General features: G+C 56.5%; 1 pseudogene; it reads left to right on the forward strand.

Moving 5' to 3' along the window:
- Positions 1 to 10,570: 10,570 nt before the first annotated feature.
- On the forward strand, positions 10,571 to 16,832 carry LOC141478914 (melanoma-associated antigen D2-like; annotated as a pseudogene).
- The last annotated feature ends 556 nt before the right edge of the window (positions 16,833 to 17,388 follow it).

A 17,388-nucleotide genomic window follows, 5' to 3' on the forward strand; every position in this document is an offset into this window, starting at 1 on the left:
TTGGGCGGGCCAATGGGCAGCGGTGTTTGCCGGGGTGGGCGGTGCCGCCACGAGCGCATGGGCAGAAGGGGAGGGCGCGCAGGCGGCTCCCGAAGGGCAGCTGGTGTGGGCGGTGCTGCCGGGGGGTTTTAAGGGGTCCCGGGGGGGTTTGTGGCCCGTTTGAAGGGGGGAAAAGGGAGGAAGGGATGCGGGAGAGGGCGATGGGGATGATCTCGTCGCGGTTTGAGCCACCCCACCGGGTGCTTCTTTTTCCCTCAGAAAGGCTGTGAGAAATGTCCCCGAGGAAGCGCTGCAGAGTGTCGGGTGTCTCTCAGGTGAGGGGCTGCCCCCCCTCCGTGTCCTCTCTCCCCTTTCTCACCCTTTTCATTCGGCCTTTTCCCCCTCTTGTTACCTTTTCCCCTGCTGAGTGTGGGCTCCAGCATCTCCCTGGTCTTTCCCCTCAGGGGGATGACAGGGATGAGAATTTCAACCTGCTGGGGATGCGAGGCGCAGCCAGGTGCAGAGGAAGCTGGAGAGGCGCTCCCAGGATGAAGTCAATGAGAAGGTGGGGTGAGGGTCACCCCCTCCCCTCCCCTCCCCTCCCTCTCCCAGGGGGATGTATCTCAGCCCCTCTGTTATGGGTATTTCCCCCATCCGCACCCCGCAGGTGAGCGAGTCGGTCCAGTTCCTGCTTGTGAAACAGCAGAAGGAGATCCCCATCAAGAGGGTGGGTGAGATGAGGGGGGCCCCACCTCCCCCCCTCCCCAAGCTTATTGTCCCGATATCCAGGCAATTCCCTCCCCTTTTTCCCCATAGATATCTTGAAGGAAGTCATTTGCCACCAGCAAATGCTTTGGGAGTTTTGCCACCAGCCTGGTAAGGATTCTCTTTTCTGCTGGAATGGGTGTCCCGATGGATTTCCCAAAGGATTGCCTTTCTGCTGGCTGTGTCTCTGTGCAGAGGGGTGCTCCTGACTGTGTGGCTTTAGCCCTGTGAGGGCTTTGGAGGAGAAGTGGCTAAAGCAGCTTTCTCTCCCTGGAGATGAGCAGCGTTTGGGTAGAAAAGCAGCGGTTGAGTCAGTAAAGCTTCTGGTTAGTGCTGCGCTCAGGCCGTGGAGCTCTGTCTCCTGGAGCTACATTTCCTTTGGAGCCATCATTTTCTCAGCTGAGCCTGTGCGAGTCTCACAGACTGGAGCCCGTTGGGGTGGTGACGCTGCAGCTGGGGTCCATGGACCAAGTCTGATCAACCTTCTGATGATAATAGAAGTTGCCAGTCGATATAATTAAGGGACATCTCCTTGGCTGGGCAGCCCCCATGGACCAGCAAAGTTTGGATGTCTTTGACTTGGCTGATGGCAGAAAACCCCCTCCTGCCCTTGTTTGTGCCCAGAAACTGTGGCTGGAGGCAGCAGGAGATGGAAATTGTCCCTCAAAAGCCCGAGATGCTTTTGGGGGGCAGGTGAGGGTGGGTCCCGTCTCGGTCCCCGTGACGACAGCAGCCGGGAAGCAGGTGGGTGGCAATTTTTCGTGCTTTGAGTGTATTTAGGCAAAAGGCCTTTGTTTTGGTGAGACTTTGGCAAAGGTTGCAGGGTCCGTGGGAGGAATTGATTGGAAATACGTCCCCCGTAAATCACCTGGAGCTGCAGGAAAAGAAAAGGGGAGGTGGGAAGTGTCAAGGGGGATGCGAAAGCTGGGGAAATCCTTGGGCTTTGAGGAGGAGGTTTGAGGGATTTCAAGACGATTTGGGAAATGACTTTTATTCCTTTGAGCTCTCTCTCTGGCCACACAAAAGCTGGCGGGGGGCTTTCTTCTCCCCAGCTCTTGTTCTCAGGAGAACTGGAAAGGAATCCAGCCGGCTGTCATTAAATGGAGCAACTCCACCCATTTGGAGCCATTTTCTGCCAGAGAATTCCTAAATTCAAACATTCTCCCCCTTCCTGGGGGATCAATGACCGCGGTGGAAACCCGGGTGTTGACAGGGAGCAGTTGGAGCTCCTCCTAAAGCCACCGCCTGGTTTTTATGGCATGAGTTTGAGGTTCAAAACTGAATCCAAGCATTAAAAAGAGGTGGTGGTTGGACCCAAACCGGCGTGTCCGGGGCGCAGCCGCCCACTCCATCCCAGTTTCCCTACTGGGCTCCGCTTCTGCTGACTGATTTTGCCACCTGGAGTTACTGGGAGCTGAGGAGTTGAGCCCACAGGCCCCGGCTCTGCTTTTGCTTCCTAAAAAAGCTGGAAAGAGTAAAAAGGAGGGGATTTTTCCCTGGGGATTGGGGGAGGAGGGATGGAAAGGGCCCCCGGGGTTTCGCTTTGCTCCTTTTGCTTCTAGAAAAGCCCCAAATGGCTCAATCCCCGCCTTCTGCCCCGGGGCAGCCGCAGGGGTGAAGTGGTAGCCGGAGGGTCCATCTCCAGAGCCATGATTTCCCCGAGAAGAGGGAAATTTTGTGGGGGATGGAGTGGTGTGTGAGGAGGAGGAGGGCAAGGAAGGCTAAAGGAGGGTCTTGGCGGAAAGATTTTTATCCCCAGCGTGGTTTTGTCAGATTTTTTGGGCAGAACATCCAGGATTTTGGGGTTTTTTTCGATGGAGGATGAGGCAAAAATCCACGTTCAGCCATCGGAATTGAGGGCGACCCCTGGGAAAACAGGAGGAGGGAACTGGGGGTGGGGGTGGGTGTCGCTCGGCCCCTTCTCCACAGCGTGTTTTTGGGTGGAGGGTACCCCATATGGGCCAGAAACCCCCCCCAAACGCCCAGTGCTGTCCCAGTAAAGCACTGGTTTTGCTGACGTCACAGCCCGTTGCCGGCCTCCCGCGTTCCACACAACATTCCGAGGCGGCGGTCGCTCGCTGGCCGTGGCTGTGGCAGCTTCCTACCGCTCTGGAGAGTGAACCTCACCAGTTGGACTGGTTTTTGGGTGAAAAAACCCAAATTTTCCTGCCCGATGGGGCCCAAAAAGCCTCCAGTGGCCGAAGGGTAACGCTGGGGGGTGGGAAGGGGCGGTGGAAGTTGGTGGCGGAAGACTGAGTGATGTTTTGCTGGGAAATAGGGATCGATTTTGCCCCAACTCGCCACGTTTTTCCTCTTCTGAAGCGTTTGTTGCGCCGTATCCATTCCCGACGTGCCTTCCTCACCCTCCTCTTCCTCCCCCTTTCAGCCGCATCAATGTCAGGGACCAGTTCCAAGCGGAGCTCCCTGCCCTACGGGACAGGTCATGCGTGGAAGAGGAAGAAGACCGAGCCTCCCTTGTCTGGAAGCCCTGGGGTGACATGGAAAGCAACCCCGAGCCGCAGGAGAAAGGTTTGTCTTCAGGCTTTTCTTCTGGGAAAGGGGCAAATTCCACCTTTTCAGAGTTACTTGATAGGGCGTTTGGGTTCTCTCCCGTCTTTTCTTGGCCCCGTAGCGTTCGAGGGAAGGAGATGGCTAATTTTGGGGAGGAAAGTGGCTAAATAAGAACCGATGGTGCTCTCGGGAGCATCTTCCATGAGAAAAGGGGGGGTTTGGCGGTCCCACCTCATCTGCGGCCAGGGAGGAGTTTCTCTCTGGAGATCCCGCTCCAAAAGCTGCTCTTCCTGTGGCAATAGTTGGAATATGGGCCTTTTTTCTGGGCCTTTTCTGGTTTCCGGTCTGTTTTCTGCCCTTCCTCCATTTCCCATCCATCTCCTGTGGCATCTTTTCTCCTTCTTTGAGGAAAACCTGACTCGTTGGTGTTTTTTCTTGCCTTTGTAGTTTCAAACCTGCTGAAGATGGCCTCTTCCAGCGGCAGAGCCAGGGGAGGGCTGAACGCGGAGCTGGCTCTGCATTGCCTGCACGAGGCTCGGGGCAACGTTGCGGTAGGGAGCAGCGCTTCCCCCTGAAGAACCCGCTTTGTGACTGGTTTGAGCTGGGAGTTGCTCTGCGTTGGCTCTTCCAGGGGCCGGAACCTCTTTGCTCAAGGCGCCGGGTGCTGCCCGTGGCAGCGTTAAGGTCTGGTGGGGTGACAGAGCCCGTCCTGGTGCATCCATTGGAACTTGTTTGGATTCTGGGACAGTTGGGAGAATGGGATTTCTCCTGTGACTGAGGGACTCTGAGAGAAAACCCCAGATCTGCCCTCGCTGAAGCCCCGAGCGGCTCTGATTTGCTCCGTCTTCTTTGATTGAACACCACTGGGTTCCTGCCCCTCTCCACGAGGAGCGAGAATTGCCCCTTTTCCTCCTCTGCCGGAGGAACTGAAGTCCTTTTTTCCCTATTAAATCTGGCAGGAAGCTCTGGAAATGCCGCGCTCTGGGCCCCCCCGGAGATCCGAATGCCATCCTTTGGCCGATTACCATTACGCAGGTAAATGGGAGGAGAACAGATCCCTTTTATATTGGAATTATTCTTTAAAATGTTGGTTTTCGGTGGGGAAAATAATAGTTTTAATCCATTTGTGGGGCATTTTGAGGCAGGGAAATGCCTCTTGTAATAATTTGCCTGTGGCTGTTTATCCCAAGGCTCAGACACTTGGACCCCAGTGGAACAGCAGTTATTGGAAGAGGCCTCTCTCCCAACCCAGACAGCCCCAAAACCCCCCACATTCTCCCACCCCCACCAAAAAACCCTCTCCCAAACCCCCCACCCCCAAAGAACACCCCTCCTCCCAACCCTGCACCCCCAAATCCCCTCCCATCACAAACTCCCCTTACCAGCTCCAAAAAACCAACCCCAAACCCTTCTCCCAAACCCTTCTCCCAAACCCTTCTCCCAAACCCTTCTCCCAAACCCTTCTCCCAAACCCTTCTCCCAAACCCTTCTCCCAAACCCTTCTCCCAAACCCACCCTCAACACCCCCCATCCCAAAAGCCCCTCTCCCACCCCAAACCCCAACTCACTTCTGCCGCACAAGCTCTTCCCTCTTCCATCACCAGCTTCTTGATAGCCCCAAAAACCTCCTGTCACTCCCTGGAAGGGAAGGGCTCTGGTGGTGCCTTGCGAGGGGCGGGGTCAGCACAGGTGCTTTAAATCCCTTCTTTTGGTAAAACTGGCTATTTGGAGTGGTTTGGGGGAGTTTTTATCTTGTTTTTAACGGCTCAAGCCAAGCGGCGCGGCCATTTTGTGGCCCTGAGGGGAAAGGGGGCAGGGACGCTTTTCCTGCCTTTTTCACCACCTGAGGGGAGCCCTCGCAGGAGAGAGGGGGCGGGGCGAGTGCAGCCGCTGGCCCAATGGCGGCTTGAAGAGGGGACGGTGGGCGGGACGAGAGCGTTGGGCGGGCCAATGGGCAGCGGTGTTTGCCGGGGTGGGCGGTGCCGCCACGAGCGCATGGGCAGAAGGGGAGGGCGCGCAGGCGGCTCCCGAAGGGCAGCTGGTGTGGGCGGTGCTGCCGGGGGGTTTTAAGGGGTCCCGGGGGGGTTTGTGGCCCGTTTGAAGGGGGGAAAAGGGAGGAAGGGATGCGGGAGAGGGCGATGGGGATGATCTCGTCGCGGTTTGAGCCACCCCACCGGGTGCTTCTTTTTCCCTCAGAAAGGCTGTGAGAAATGTCCCCGAGGAAGCGCTGCAGAGTGTCGGGTGTCTCTCAGGTGAGGGGCTGCCCCCCCTCCGTGTCCTCTCTCCCCTTTCTCACCCTTTTCATTCGGCCTTTTCCCCCTCTTGTTACCTTTTCCCCTGCTGAGTGTGGGCTCCAGCATCTCCCTGGTCTTTCCCCTCAGGGGGATGACAGGGATGAGAATTTCAACCTGCTGGGGATGCGAGGCGCAGCCAGGTGCAGAGGAAGCTGGAGAGGCGCTCCCAGGATGAAGTCAATGAGAAGGTGGGGTGAGGGTCACCCCCTCCCCTCCCCTCCCTCTCCCAGGGGGATGTATCTCAGCCCCTCTGTTATGGGTATTTCCCCCATCCGCACCCGCAGGTGAGCGAGCTGGTCCAGTTCCTGCTTGTGAAACAGCAGAAGGAGATCCCCATCAAGAGGGTGGGTGAGATGAGGGGGGCCCCCCCTCCCCAAGCTTATTGTCCCGATATCCAGGCAATTCCCTCCCCTTTTTCCCCATAGATATCTTGAAGGAAGTCATTTGCCACCAGCAAATGCTTTGGGAGTTTTGCCACCAGCCTGGTAAGGATTCTCTTTTCTGCTGGAATGGGTGTCCCGATGGATTTCCCAAAGGATTGCCTTTCTGCTGGCTGTGTCTCTGTGCAGAGGGGTGCTCCTGACTGTGTGGCTTTAGCCCTGTGAGGGCTTTGGAGGAGAAGTGGCTAAAGCAGCTTTCTCTCCCTGGAGATGAGCAGCGTTTGGGTAGAAAAGCAGCGGTTGAGTCAGTAAAGCTTCTGGTTAGTGCTGCGCTCAGGCCGTGGAGCTCTGTCTCCTGGAGCTACATTTCCTTTGGAGCCATCATTTTCTCAGCTGAGCCTGTGCGAGTCTCACAGACTGGAGCCCGTTGGGGTGGTGACGCTGCAGCTGGGGTCCATGGACCAAGTCTGATCAACCTTCTGATGATAATAGAAGTTGCCAGTCGATATAATTAAGGGACATCTCCTTGGCTGGGCAGCCCCCATGGACCAGCAAAGTTTGGATGTCTTTGACTTGGCTGATGGCAGAAAACCCCCTCCTGCCCTTGTTTGTGCCCAGAAACTGTGGCTGGAGGCAGCAGGAGATGGAAATTGTCCCTCAAAAGCCCGAGATGCTTTTGGGGGGCAGGTGAGGGTGGGTCCCGTCTCGGTCCCCGTGACGACAGCAGCCGGGAAGCAGGTGGGTGGCAATTTTTCGTGCTTTGAGTGTATTTAGGCAAAAGGCCTTTGTTTTGGTGAGACTTTGGCAAAGGTTGCAGGGTCCGTGGGAGGAATTGATTGGAAATACGTCCCCCGTAAATCACCTGGAGCTGCAGGAAAAGAAAAGGGGAGGTGGGAAGTGTCAAGGGGGATGCGAAAGCTGGGGAAATCCTTGGGCTTTGAGGAGGAGGTTTGAGGGATTTCAAGACGATTTGGGAAATGACTTTTATTCCTTTGAGCTCTCTCTCTGGCCACACAAAAGCTGGCGGGGGGCTTTCTTCTCCCCAGCTCTTGTTCTCAGGAGAACTGGAAAGGAATCCAGCCGGCTGTCATTAAATGGAGCAACTCCACCCATTTGGAGCCATTTTCTGCCAGAGAATTCCTAAATTCAAACATTCTCCCCCTTCCTGGGGGATCAATGACCGCGGTGGAAACCCGGGTGTTGACAGGGAGCAGTTGGAGCTCCTCCTAAAGCCACCGCCTGGTTTTTATGGCACGAGTTTGAGGTTCAAAACTGAATCCAAGCATTAAAAAGAGGTGGTGGTTGGACCCAAACCGGCGTGTCCGGGGCGCAGCCGCCCACTCCATCCCAGTTTCCCTACTGGGCTCCGCTTCTGCTGACTGATTTTGCCACCTGGAGTTACTGGGAGCTGAGGAGTTGAGCCCACAGGCCCCGGCTCTGCTTTTGCTTCCTAAAAAAGCTGGAAAGAGTAAAAAGGAGGGGATTTCTCCCTGGGGATTGGGGGAGGAGGGATGGAAAGGGCCCCCGGGGTTTCGCTTTGCTCCTTTTGCTTCTAGAAAAGCCCCAAATGGCTCAATCCCCGCCTTCTGCCCCGGGGCAGCCGCAGGGGTGAAGTGGTAGCCGGAGGGTCCATCTCCAGAGCCATGATTTCCCCGAGAAGAGGGAAATTTTGTGGGGGATGGAGTGGTGTGTGAGGAGGAGGAGGGCAAGGAAGGCTAAAGGAGGGTCTTGGCGGAAAGATTTTTATCCCCAGCATGGTTTTGTCAGATTTTTTGGGCAGAACATCCAGGATTTTGGGGTTTTTTCGATGGAGGATGAGGCAAAAATCCACGTTCAGCCATCGGAATTGAGGGCGACCCCTGGGAAAACAGGAGGAGGGAACTGGGGGTGGGGGTGGGTGTCGCTCGGCCCCTTCTCCACAGCGTGTTTTTGGGTGGAGGGTACCCCATATGGGCCAGAAACCCCCCCAAACGCCCAGTGCTGTCCCAGTAAAGCACTGGTTTTGCTGACGTCACAGCCCGTTGCCGGCCTCCCGCGTTCCACACAACATTCCGAGGCGGCGGTCGCTCGCTGGCCGTGGCTGTGGCAGCTTCCTACCGCTCTGGAGAGTGAACCTCACCAGTTGGACTGTTTTTTGGGTGAAAAAACCCAAATTTTCCTGCCCGATGGGGCCCAAAAAGCCTCCAGTGGCCGAAGGGTAACGCTGGGGGGTGGGAAGGGGCGGTGGAAGTTGGTGGCGGAAGACTGAGTGATGTTTTGCTGGGAAATAGGGATCGATTTTGCCCCAACTCGCCACGTTTTTCCTCTTCTGAAGCGTTTGTTGCGCCGTATCCATTCCCGACGTGCCTTCCTCACCCTCCTCTTCCTCCCCCTTTCAGCCGCATCAATGTCAGGGACCAGTTCCAAGCGGAGCTCCCTGCCCTACGGGACAGGTCATGCGTGGAAGAGGAAGAAGACCGAGCCTCCCTTGTCTGGAAGCCCTGGGGTGACATGGAAAGCAACCCCGAGCCGCAGGAGAAAGGTTTGTCTTCAGGCTTTTCTTCTGGGAAAGGGGCAAATTCCACCTTTTCAGAGTTACTTGATAGGGCGTTTGGGTTCTCTCCCGTCTTTTCTTGGCCCCGTAGCGTTCGAGGGAAGGAGATGGCTAATTTTGGGGAGGAAAGTGGCTAAATAAGAACCGATGGTGCTCTCGGGAGCATCTTCCATGAGAAAAGGGGGGGTTGGCGGTCCCACCTCATCTGCGGCCAGGGAGGAGTTTCTCTCTGGAGATCCCGCTCCAAAAGCTGCTCTTCCTGTGGCAATAGTTGGAATATGGGCCTTTTTTCTGGGCCTTTTCTGGTTTCCGGTCTGTTTTCTGCCCTTCCTCCATTTCCCATCCATCTCCTGTGGCATCTTTTCTCCTTCTTTGAGGAAAACCTGACTCGTTGGTGTTTTTTCTTGCCTTTGTAGTTTCAAACCTGCTGAAGATGGCCTCTTCCAGCGGCAGAGCCAGGGGAGGGCTGAACGCGGAGCTGGCTCTGCATTGCCTGCACGAGGCTCGGGGCAACGTTGCGGTAGGGAGCAGCGCTTCCCCCTGAAGAACCCGCTTCGTGACTGGTTTGAGCTGGGAGTTGCTCTGCGTTGGCTCTTCCAGGGGCCGGAACCTCTTTGCTCAAGGCGCCGGGTGCTGCCCGTGGCAGCGTTAAGGTCTGGTGGGGTGACAGAGCCCGTCCTGGTGCATCCATTGGAACTTGTTTGGATTCTGGGACAGTTGGGAGAATGGGATTTCTCCTGTGACTGAGGGACTCTGAGAGAAAACCCCAGATCTGCCCTCGCTGAAGCCCCGAGCGGCTCTGATTTGCTCCGTCTTCTTTGATTGAACACCACTGGGTTCCTGCCCCTCTCCACGAGGAGCGAGAATTGCCCCTTTTCCTCCTCTGCCGGAGGAACTGAAGTCCTTTTTTCCCTATTAAATCTGGCAGGAAGCTCTGGAAATGCCGCGCTCTGGGCCCCCCCGGAGATCCGAATGCCATCCTTTGGCCGATTACCATTACGCAGGTAAATGGGAGGAGAACAGATCCCTTTTATATTGGAATTATTCTTTAAAATGTTGGTTTTCGGTGGGGAAAATAATAGTTTTAATCCATTTGTGGGGCATTTTGAGGCAGGGAAATGCCTCTTGTAATAATTTGCCTGTGGCTGTTTATCCCAAGGCTCAGACACTTGGACCCCAGTGGAACAGCAGTTATTGGAAGAGGCCTCTCTCCCAACCCAGACAGCCCCAAAACCCCCCACATTCTCCCACCCCCACCAAAAAACCCTCTCCCAAACCCCCCACCCCCAAAGAACACCCCTCCTCCCAACCCTGCACCCCCAAATCCCCTCCCATCACAAACTCCCCTTACCAGCTCCAAAAAACCAACCCCAAACCCACCCTCCTTCTCCCAAACCCTTCTCCCAAACCCACCCTCAACACCCCCCATCCCAAAAGCCCCTCTCCCACCCCAAACCCCAACTCACTTCTGCCGCACAAGCTCTTCCCTCTTCCATCACCAGCTTCTTGATAGCCCCAAAAACCTCCTGTCACTCCCTGGAAGGGAAGGGCTCTGGTGGTGCCTTGCGAGGGGCGGGGTCAGCACAGGTGCTTTAAATCCCTTCTTTTGGTAAAACTGGCTATTTGGAGTGGTTTGGGGGAGTTTTTATCTTGTTTTTAACGGCTCAAGCCAAGCGGCGCGGCCATTTTGTGGCCCTGAGGGGAAAGGGGGCAGGGACGCTTTTCCTGCCTTTTTCACCACCTGAGGGGAGCCCTCGCAGGAGAGAGGGGGCGGGGCGAGTGCAGCCGCTGGCCCAATGGCGGCTTGAAGAGGGGACGGTGGGCGGGACGAGAGCGTTGGGCGGGCCAATGGGCAGCGGTGTTTGCCGGGGTGGGCGGTGCCGCCACGAGTGCATGGGCAGAAGGGGAGGGCGCGCAGGCGGCTCCCGAAGGGCAGCTGGTGTGGGCGGTGCTGCCGGGGGGTTTTAAGGGGTCCCGGGGGGGTTTGTGGCCCGTTTGAAGGGGGGAAAAGGGAGGAAGGGATGCGGGAGAGGGCGATGGGGATGATCTCGTCGCGGTTTGAGCCACCCCACCGGGTGCTTCTTTTTCCCTCAGAAAGGCTGTGAGAAATGTCCCCGAGGAAGCGCTGCAGAGTGTCGGGTGTCTCTCAGGTGAGGGGCTGCCCCCCCTCCGTGTCCTCTCTCCCCTTTCTCACCCTTTTCATTCGGCCTTTTCCCCCTCTTGTTACCTTTTCCCCTGCTGAGTGTGGGCTCCAGCATCTCCCTGGTCTTTCCCCTCAGGGGGATGACAGGGATGAGAATTTCAACCTGCTGGGGATGCGAGGCGCAGCCAGGTGCAGAGGAAGCTGGAGAGGCGCTCCCAGGATGAAGTCAATGAGAAGGTGGGGTGAGGGTCACCCCCTCCCCTCCCCTCCCTCTCCCAGGGGGATGTATCTCAGCCCCTCTGTTATGGGTATTTCCCCCATCCGCACCCCGCAGGTGAGCGAGCCGGTCCAGTTCCTGCTTGTGAAACAGCAGAAGGAGATCCCCATCAAGAGGGTGGGTGAGATGAGGGGGGCCCCCCCTCCCCAAGCTTATTGTCCCGATATCCAGGCAATTCCCTCCCCTTTTTCCCCATAGATATCTTGAAGGAAGTCATTTGCCACCAGCAAATGCTTTGGGAGTTTTGCCACCAGCCTGGTAAGGATTCTCTTTTCTGCTGGAATGGGTGTCCCGATGGATTTCCCAAAGGATTGCCTTTCTGCTGGCTGTGTCTCTGTGCAGAGGGGTGCTCCTGACTGTGTGGCTTTAGCCCTGTGAGGGCTTTGGAGGAGAAGTGGCTAAAACAGCTTTCTCTCCCTGGAGATGAGCAGCGTTTGGGTAGAAAAGCAGCGGTTGAGTCAGTAAAGCTTCTGGTTAGTGCTGCGCTCAGGCCGTGGAGCTCTGTCTCCTGGAGCTACATTTCCTTTGGAGCCATCATTTTCTCAGCTGAGCCTGTGCGAGTCTCACAGACTGGAGCCCGTTGGGGTGGTGACGCTGCAGCTGGGGTCCATGGACCAAGTCTGATCAACCTTCTGATGATAATAGAAGTTGCCAGTCGATATAATTAAGGGACATCTCCTTGGCTGGGCAGCCCCCATGGACCAGCAAAGTTTGGATGTCTTTGACTTGGCTGATGGCAGAAAACCCCCTCCTGCCCTTGTTTGTGCCCAGAAACTGTGGCTGGAGGCAGCAGGAGATGGAAATTGTCCCTCAAAAGCCCGAGATGCTTTTGGGGGGCAGGTGAGGGTGGGTCCCGTCTCGGTCCCCGTGACGACAGCAGCCGGGAAGCAGGTGGGTGGCAATTTTTCGTGCTTTGAGTGTATTTAGGCAAAAGGCCTTTGTTTTGGTGAGACTTTGGCAAAGGTTGCAGGGTCCGTGGGAGGAATTGATTGGAAATATGTCCCCCGTTAATCACCTGGAGCTGCAGGAAAAGAAAAGGGGAGGTGGGAAGTGTCAAGGGAGATGTGAAAGCTGGGGAAATCCTTGGGCTTTGAGGAGGAGGTTTGAGGGATTTCAAGACGATTTGGGAAATGACTTTTATTCCTTTGAGCTCTCTCTCTGGCCACACAAAAGCTGGCGGGGGGCTTTCTTCTCCCCAGCTCTTGTTCTCAGGAGAACTGGAAAGGAATCCAGCCGGCTGTCATTAAATGGAGCAACTCCACCCATTTGGAGCCATTTTCTGCCAGAGAATTCCTAAATTCAAACATTCTCCCCCTTCCTGGGGGATCAATGACCGCGGTGGAAACCCGGGTGTTGACAGGGAGCAGTTGGAGCTCCTCCTAAAGCCACCGCCTGGTTTTTATGGCACGAGTTTGAGGTTCAAAACTGAATCCAAGCATTAAAAAGAGGTGGTGGTTGGACCCAAACCGGCGTGTCCGGGGCGCAGCCGCCCACTCCATCCCAGTTTCCCTACTGGGCTCCGCTTCTGCTGACTGATTTTGCCACCTGGAGTTACTGGGAGCTGAGGAGTTGAGCCCACAGGCCCTGGCTCTGCTTTTGCTTCCTAAAAAAGCTGGAAAGAGTAAAAAGGAGGGGATTTTTCCCTGGGGATTGGGGGAGGAGGGATGGAAAGGGCCCCCGGGGTTTCGCTTTGCTCCTTTTGCTTCTAGAAAAGCCCCAAATGGCTCAATCCCCGCCTTCTGCCCCGGGGCAGCCGCAGGGGTGAAGTGGTAGCCGGAGGGTCCATCTCCAGAGCCATGATTTCCCCGAGAAGAGGGAAATTTTGTGGGGGATGGAGTGGTGTGTGAGGAGGAGGAGGGCAAGGAAGGCTAAAGGAGGGTCTTGGCGGAAAGATTTTTATCCCCAGCATGGTTTTGTCAGATTTTTTGGGCAGAACATCCAGGATTTTGGGGTTTTTTTCGATGGAGGATGAGGCAAAAATCCACGTTCAGCCATCGGAATTGAGGGCGACCCCTGGGAAAACAGGAGGAGGGAACTGGGGGTGGGGGTGGGTGTCGCTCGGCCCCTTCTCCACAGCGTGTTTTTGGGTGGAGGGTACCCCATATGGGCCAGAAACCCCCCCAAACGCCCAGTGCTGTCCCAGTAAAGCACTGGTTTTGCTGACGTCACAGCCCGTTGCCGGCCTCCCGCGTTCCACACAACATTCCGAGGCGGCGGTCGCTCGCTGGCCGTGGCTGTGGCAGCTTCCTACCGCTCTGGAGAGTGAACCTCACCAGTTGGACTGTTTTTTGGGTGAAAAAACCCAAATTTTCCTGCCCGATGGGGCCCAAAAAGCCTCCAGTGGCCGAATGGTAACGCTGGGGGGTGGGAAGGGGCGGTGGAAGTTGGTGGCGGAAGACTGAGTGATGTTTTGCTGGGAAATAGGGATCGATTTTGCCCCAACTCGCCACGTTTTTCCTCTTCTGAAGCGTTTGTTGCGCCGTATCCATTCCCGACGTGCCTTCCTCACCCTCCTCTTCCTCCCCCTTTCAGCCGCATCAATGTCAGGGACCAGTTCCAAGCGGAGCTCCCTGCCCTACGGGACAGGTCATGCGTGGAAGAGGAAGAAGACCGAGCCTCCCTTGTCTGGAAGCCCTGGGGTGACATGGAAAGCAACCCCGAGCCGCAGGAGAAAGGTTTGTCTTCAGGCTTTTCTTCTGGGAAAGGGGCAAATTCCACCTTTTCAGAGTTACTTGATAGGGCGTTTGGGTTCTCTCCCGTCTTTTCTTGGCCCCGTAGCGTTCGAGGGAAGGAGATGGCTAATTTTGGGGAGGAAAGTGGCTAAATAAGAACCGATGGTGCTCTCGGGAGCATCTTCCATGAGAAAAGGGGGGGTTTGGCGGTCCCACCTCATCTGCGGCCAGGGAGGAGTTTCTCTCTGGAGATCCCGCTCCAAAAGCTGCTCTTCCTGTGGCAATAGTTGGAATATGGGCCTTTTTTCTGGGCCTTTTCTGGTTTCCGGTCTGTTTTCTGCCCTTCCTCCATTTCCCATCCATCTCCTGTGGCATCTTTTCTCCTTCTTTGAGGAAAACCTGACTCGTTGGTGTTTTTTCTTGCCTTTGTAGTTTCAAACCTGCTGAAGATGGCCTCTTCCAGCGGCAGAGCCAGGGGAGGGCTGAACGCGGAGCTGGCTCTGCATTGCCTGCACGAGGCTCGGGGCAACGTTGCGGTAGGGAGCAGCGCTTCCCCCTGAAGAACCCGCTTCGTGACTGGTTTGAGCTGGGAGTTGCTCTGCGTTGGCTCTTCCAGGGGCCGGAACCTCTTTGCTCAAGGCGCCGGGTGCTGCCCGTGGCAGCGTTAAGGTCTGGTGGGGTGACAGAGCCCGTCCTGGTGCATCCATTGGAACTTGTTTGGATTCTGGGACAGTTGGGAGAATGGGATTTCTCCTGTGACTGAGGGACTCTGAGAGAAAACCCCAGATCTGCCCTCGCTGAAGCCCCGAGCGGCTCTGATTTGCTCCGTCTTCTTTGATTGAACACCACTGGGTTCCTGCCCCTCTCCACGAGGAGCGAGAATTGCCCCTTTTCCTCCTCTGCCGGAGGAACTGAAGTCCTTTTTTCCCTATTAAATCTGGCAGGAAGCTCTGGAAATGCCGCGCTCTGGGCCCCCCCGGAGATCCGAATGCCATCCTTTGGCCGATTACCATTACGCAGGTAAATGGGAGGAGAACAGATCCCTTTTATATTGGAATTATTCTTTAAAATGTTGGTTTTCGGTGGGGAAAATAATAGTTTTAATCCATTTGTGGGGCATTTTGAGGCAGGGAAATGCCTCTTGTAATAATTTGCCTGTGGCTGTTTATCCCAAGGCTCAGACACTTGGACCCCAGTGGAACAGCAGTTATTGGAAGAGGCCTCTCTCCCAACCCAGACAGCCCCAAAACCCCCCACATTCTCCCACCCCCACCAAAAAACCCTCTCCCAAACCCCCCACCCCCAAAGAACACCCCTCCTCCCAACCCTGCACCCCCAAATCCCCTCCCATCACAAACTCCCCTTACCAGCTCCAAAAAACCAACCCCAAACCCTTCTCCCAAACCCTTCTCCCAAACCCTTCTCCCAAACCCTTCTCCCAAACCCTTCTCCCAAACCCTTCTCCCAAACCCTTCTCCCAAACCCTTCTCCCAAACCCTTCTCCCAAACCCTTCTCCCAAACCCTTCTCCCAAACCCTTCTCCCAAACCCTTCTCCCAAACCCTTCTCCCAAACCCTTCTCCCAAACCCACCCTCAACACCCCCCATCCCAAAAGCCCCTCTCCCACCCCAAACCCCAACTCACTTCTGCCGCACAAGCTCTTCCCTCTTCCGTCACCAGCTTCTTGATAGCCCCAAAAACCTCCTGTCACTCCCTGGAAGGGAAGGGCTCTGGTGGTGCCTTGCGAGGGGCGGGGTCAGCACAGGTGCTTTAAATCCCTTCTTTTGGTAAAACTGGCTATTTGGAGTGGTTTGGGGGAGTTTTTATCTTGTTTTTAACGGCTCAAGCCAAGCGGCGCGGCCATTTTGTGGCCCTGAGGGGAAAGGGGGCAGGGACGCTTTTCCTGCCTTTTTCACCACCTGAGGGGAGCCCTCGCAGGAGAGAGGGGGCGGGGCGAGTGCAGCCGCTGGCCCAATGGCGGCTTGAAGAGGGGACGGTGGGCGGGACGAGAGTGTTGGGCGGGCCAATGGGCAGCGGTGTTTGCCGGGGTGGGCGGTGCCGCCACGAGCGCATGGGCAGAAGGGGAGGGCGCGCAGGCGGCTCCCGAAGGGCAGCTGGTGTGGGCGGTGCTGCCGGGGGGTTTTAAGGGGTCCCGGGGGGGTTTGTGGCCCGTTTGAAGGGGGGAAAAGGGAGGAAGGGATGCGGGAGAGGGCGATGGGGATGATCTCGTCGCGGTTTGAGCCACCCCACCGGGTGCTTCTTTTTCCCTCAGAAAGGCTGTGAGAAATGTCCCCGAGGAAGCGCTGCAGAGTGTCGGGTGTCTCTCAGGTGAGGGGCTGCCCCCCCTCCGTGTCCTCTCTCCCCTTTCTCACCCTTTTCATTCGGCCTTTTCCCCCTCTTGTTACCTTTTCCCCTGCTGAGTGTGGGCTCCAGCATCTCCCTGGTCTTTCCCCTCAGGGGGATGACAGGGATGAGAATTTCAACCTGCTGGGGATGCGAGGCGCAGCCAGGTGCAGAGGAAGCTGGAGAGGCGCTCCCAGGATGAAGTCAATGAGAAGGTGGGGTGAGGGTCACCCCCTCCCCTCCCCTCCCTCTCCCAGGGGGATGTATCTCAGCCCCTCTGTTATGGGTATTTCCCCCATCCGCACCCCGCAGGTGAGCGAGCTGGTCAAGTTCCTGCTTGTGAAACAGCAGAAGGAGATCCCCATCAAGAGGGTGGGTGAGATGAGGGGGGCCCCCCCTCCCCCCCTCCCCAAGCTTATTGTCCCGATATCCAGGCAATTCCCTCCCCTTTTTCCCCATAGATATCTTGAAGGAAGTCATTTGGGAATTTGGGAGATGCCTACTGGGAGATGGTCAGCCAGATGGGCAGGACCCTTGCAGCAGGTGAGGGGGGAAGCAAAGAGGGGCGTGGGGGGGGTATTTTCTTGGGGGGGCAAGGCTCCCTGTTAGATTAACCCTTTGTGCCCTGCAGGTCTTTTGGCTGCAGCTGGTGGAGATGGACACCAACCACCACATTGACATCCTCACCAGTGACCTGTCCCCCACCAAAGGGGTGATCCTGTGCTAGTGGGGGTCTTTTTTCCCTGCGGGGGGGCGGGGGGGGAGGGCATTTTGGGAGGCAGGCAGACCCCGTTAGAGTCCCCCTCCCTGTTCAGGGGGATGATACCCCTCTGTCGTCCACCCCCCGGGCCCCAGGGACACCCAGACGGCCAAGCTGGGGCTCCTCGTGGTCATCCTCAGCTTCATCTTCATAAAGGGCAACTCGCCCAGAGATGGTGAGTCATCCCCCCCAACTCCCCCCAGCCCTATCCTGCTTCCCATTTGTGGAACTCCCCTCCACTGACACCCCCTTTTCCAGGTGCTGTCTGGAAATTTCTTTGCCGGCTCTGGCTGCAGCCAGGGTAGAACATAATGGGGGTTGGGGCTTGTTAGTGCTGCCCCTCGTTAACCCTGTTTCCCCCAGGGAGTGACAGGAGGTTTTGGGGGATATCGAGAAGCTGGTGACAGAAGAGGGAAGAGCTTGGGAGGCAGAAGTGAGTTGGGGTTTGGGGTGGGAGAGGGGCTTTTGGGATGGGGGTGTTGAGAGGGGGTTTGGGGGGTTACAGAAAGGTGGAGTTTGGGGTTGGGTTTTTTGAGCTGGTAAGAGGAGTTTGGAATGGGAGGAGATTTTGGGGTGCAGGGTTAGGAAGAGGGATGTTCTTTGGGGGTGGGGGGTTTGGGAGATATTTTTTTGGGGGTTGGGAGAATGGGTAGTTTTGGGGTGGGGAGGTGGGAGAAGGGGTGATTTAAGGGTGGGAGAGGGTGTGTTTTTTGGGGTCCCCCCATTCCCAG

This window comes from Numenius arquata, unplaced genomic scaffold, assembly GCF_964106895.1.
Source record: "Numenius arquata unplaced genomic scaffold, bNumArq3.hap1.1 HAP1_SCAFFOLD_126, whole genome shotgun sequence".
In the NCBI taxonomy this organism is placed as follows: Eukaryota; Metazoa; Chordata; class Aves; order Charadriiformes; family Scolopacidae; genus Numenius; species Numenius arquata.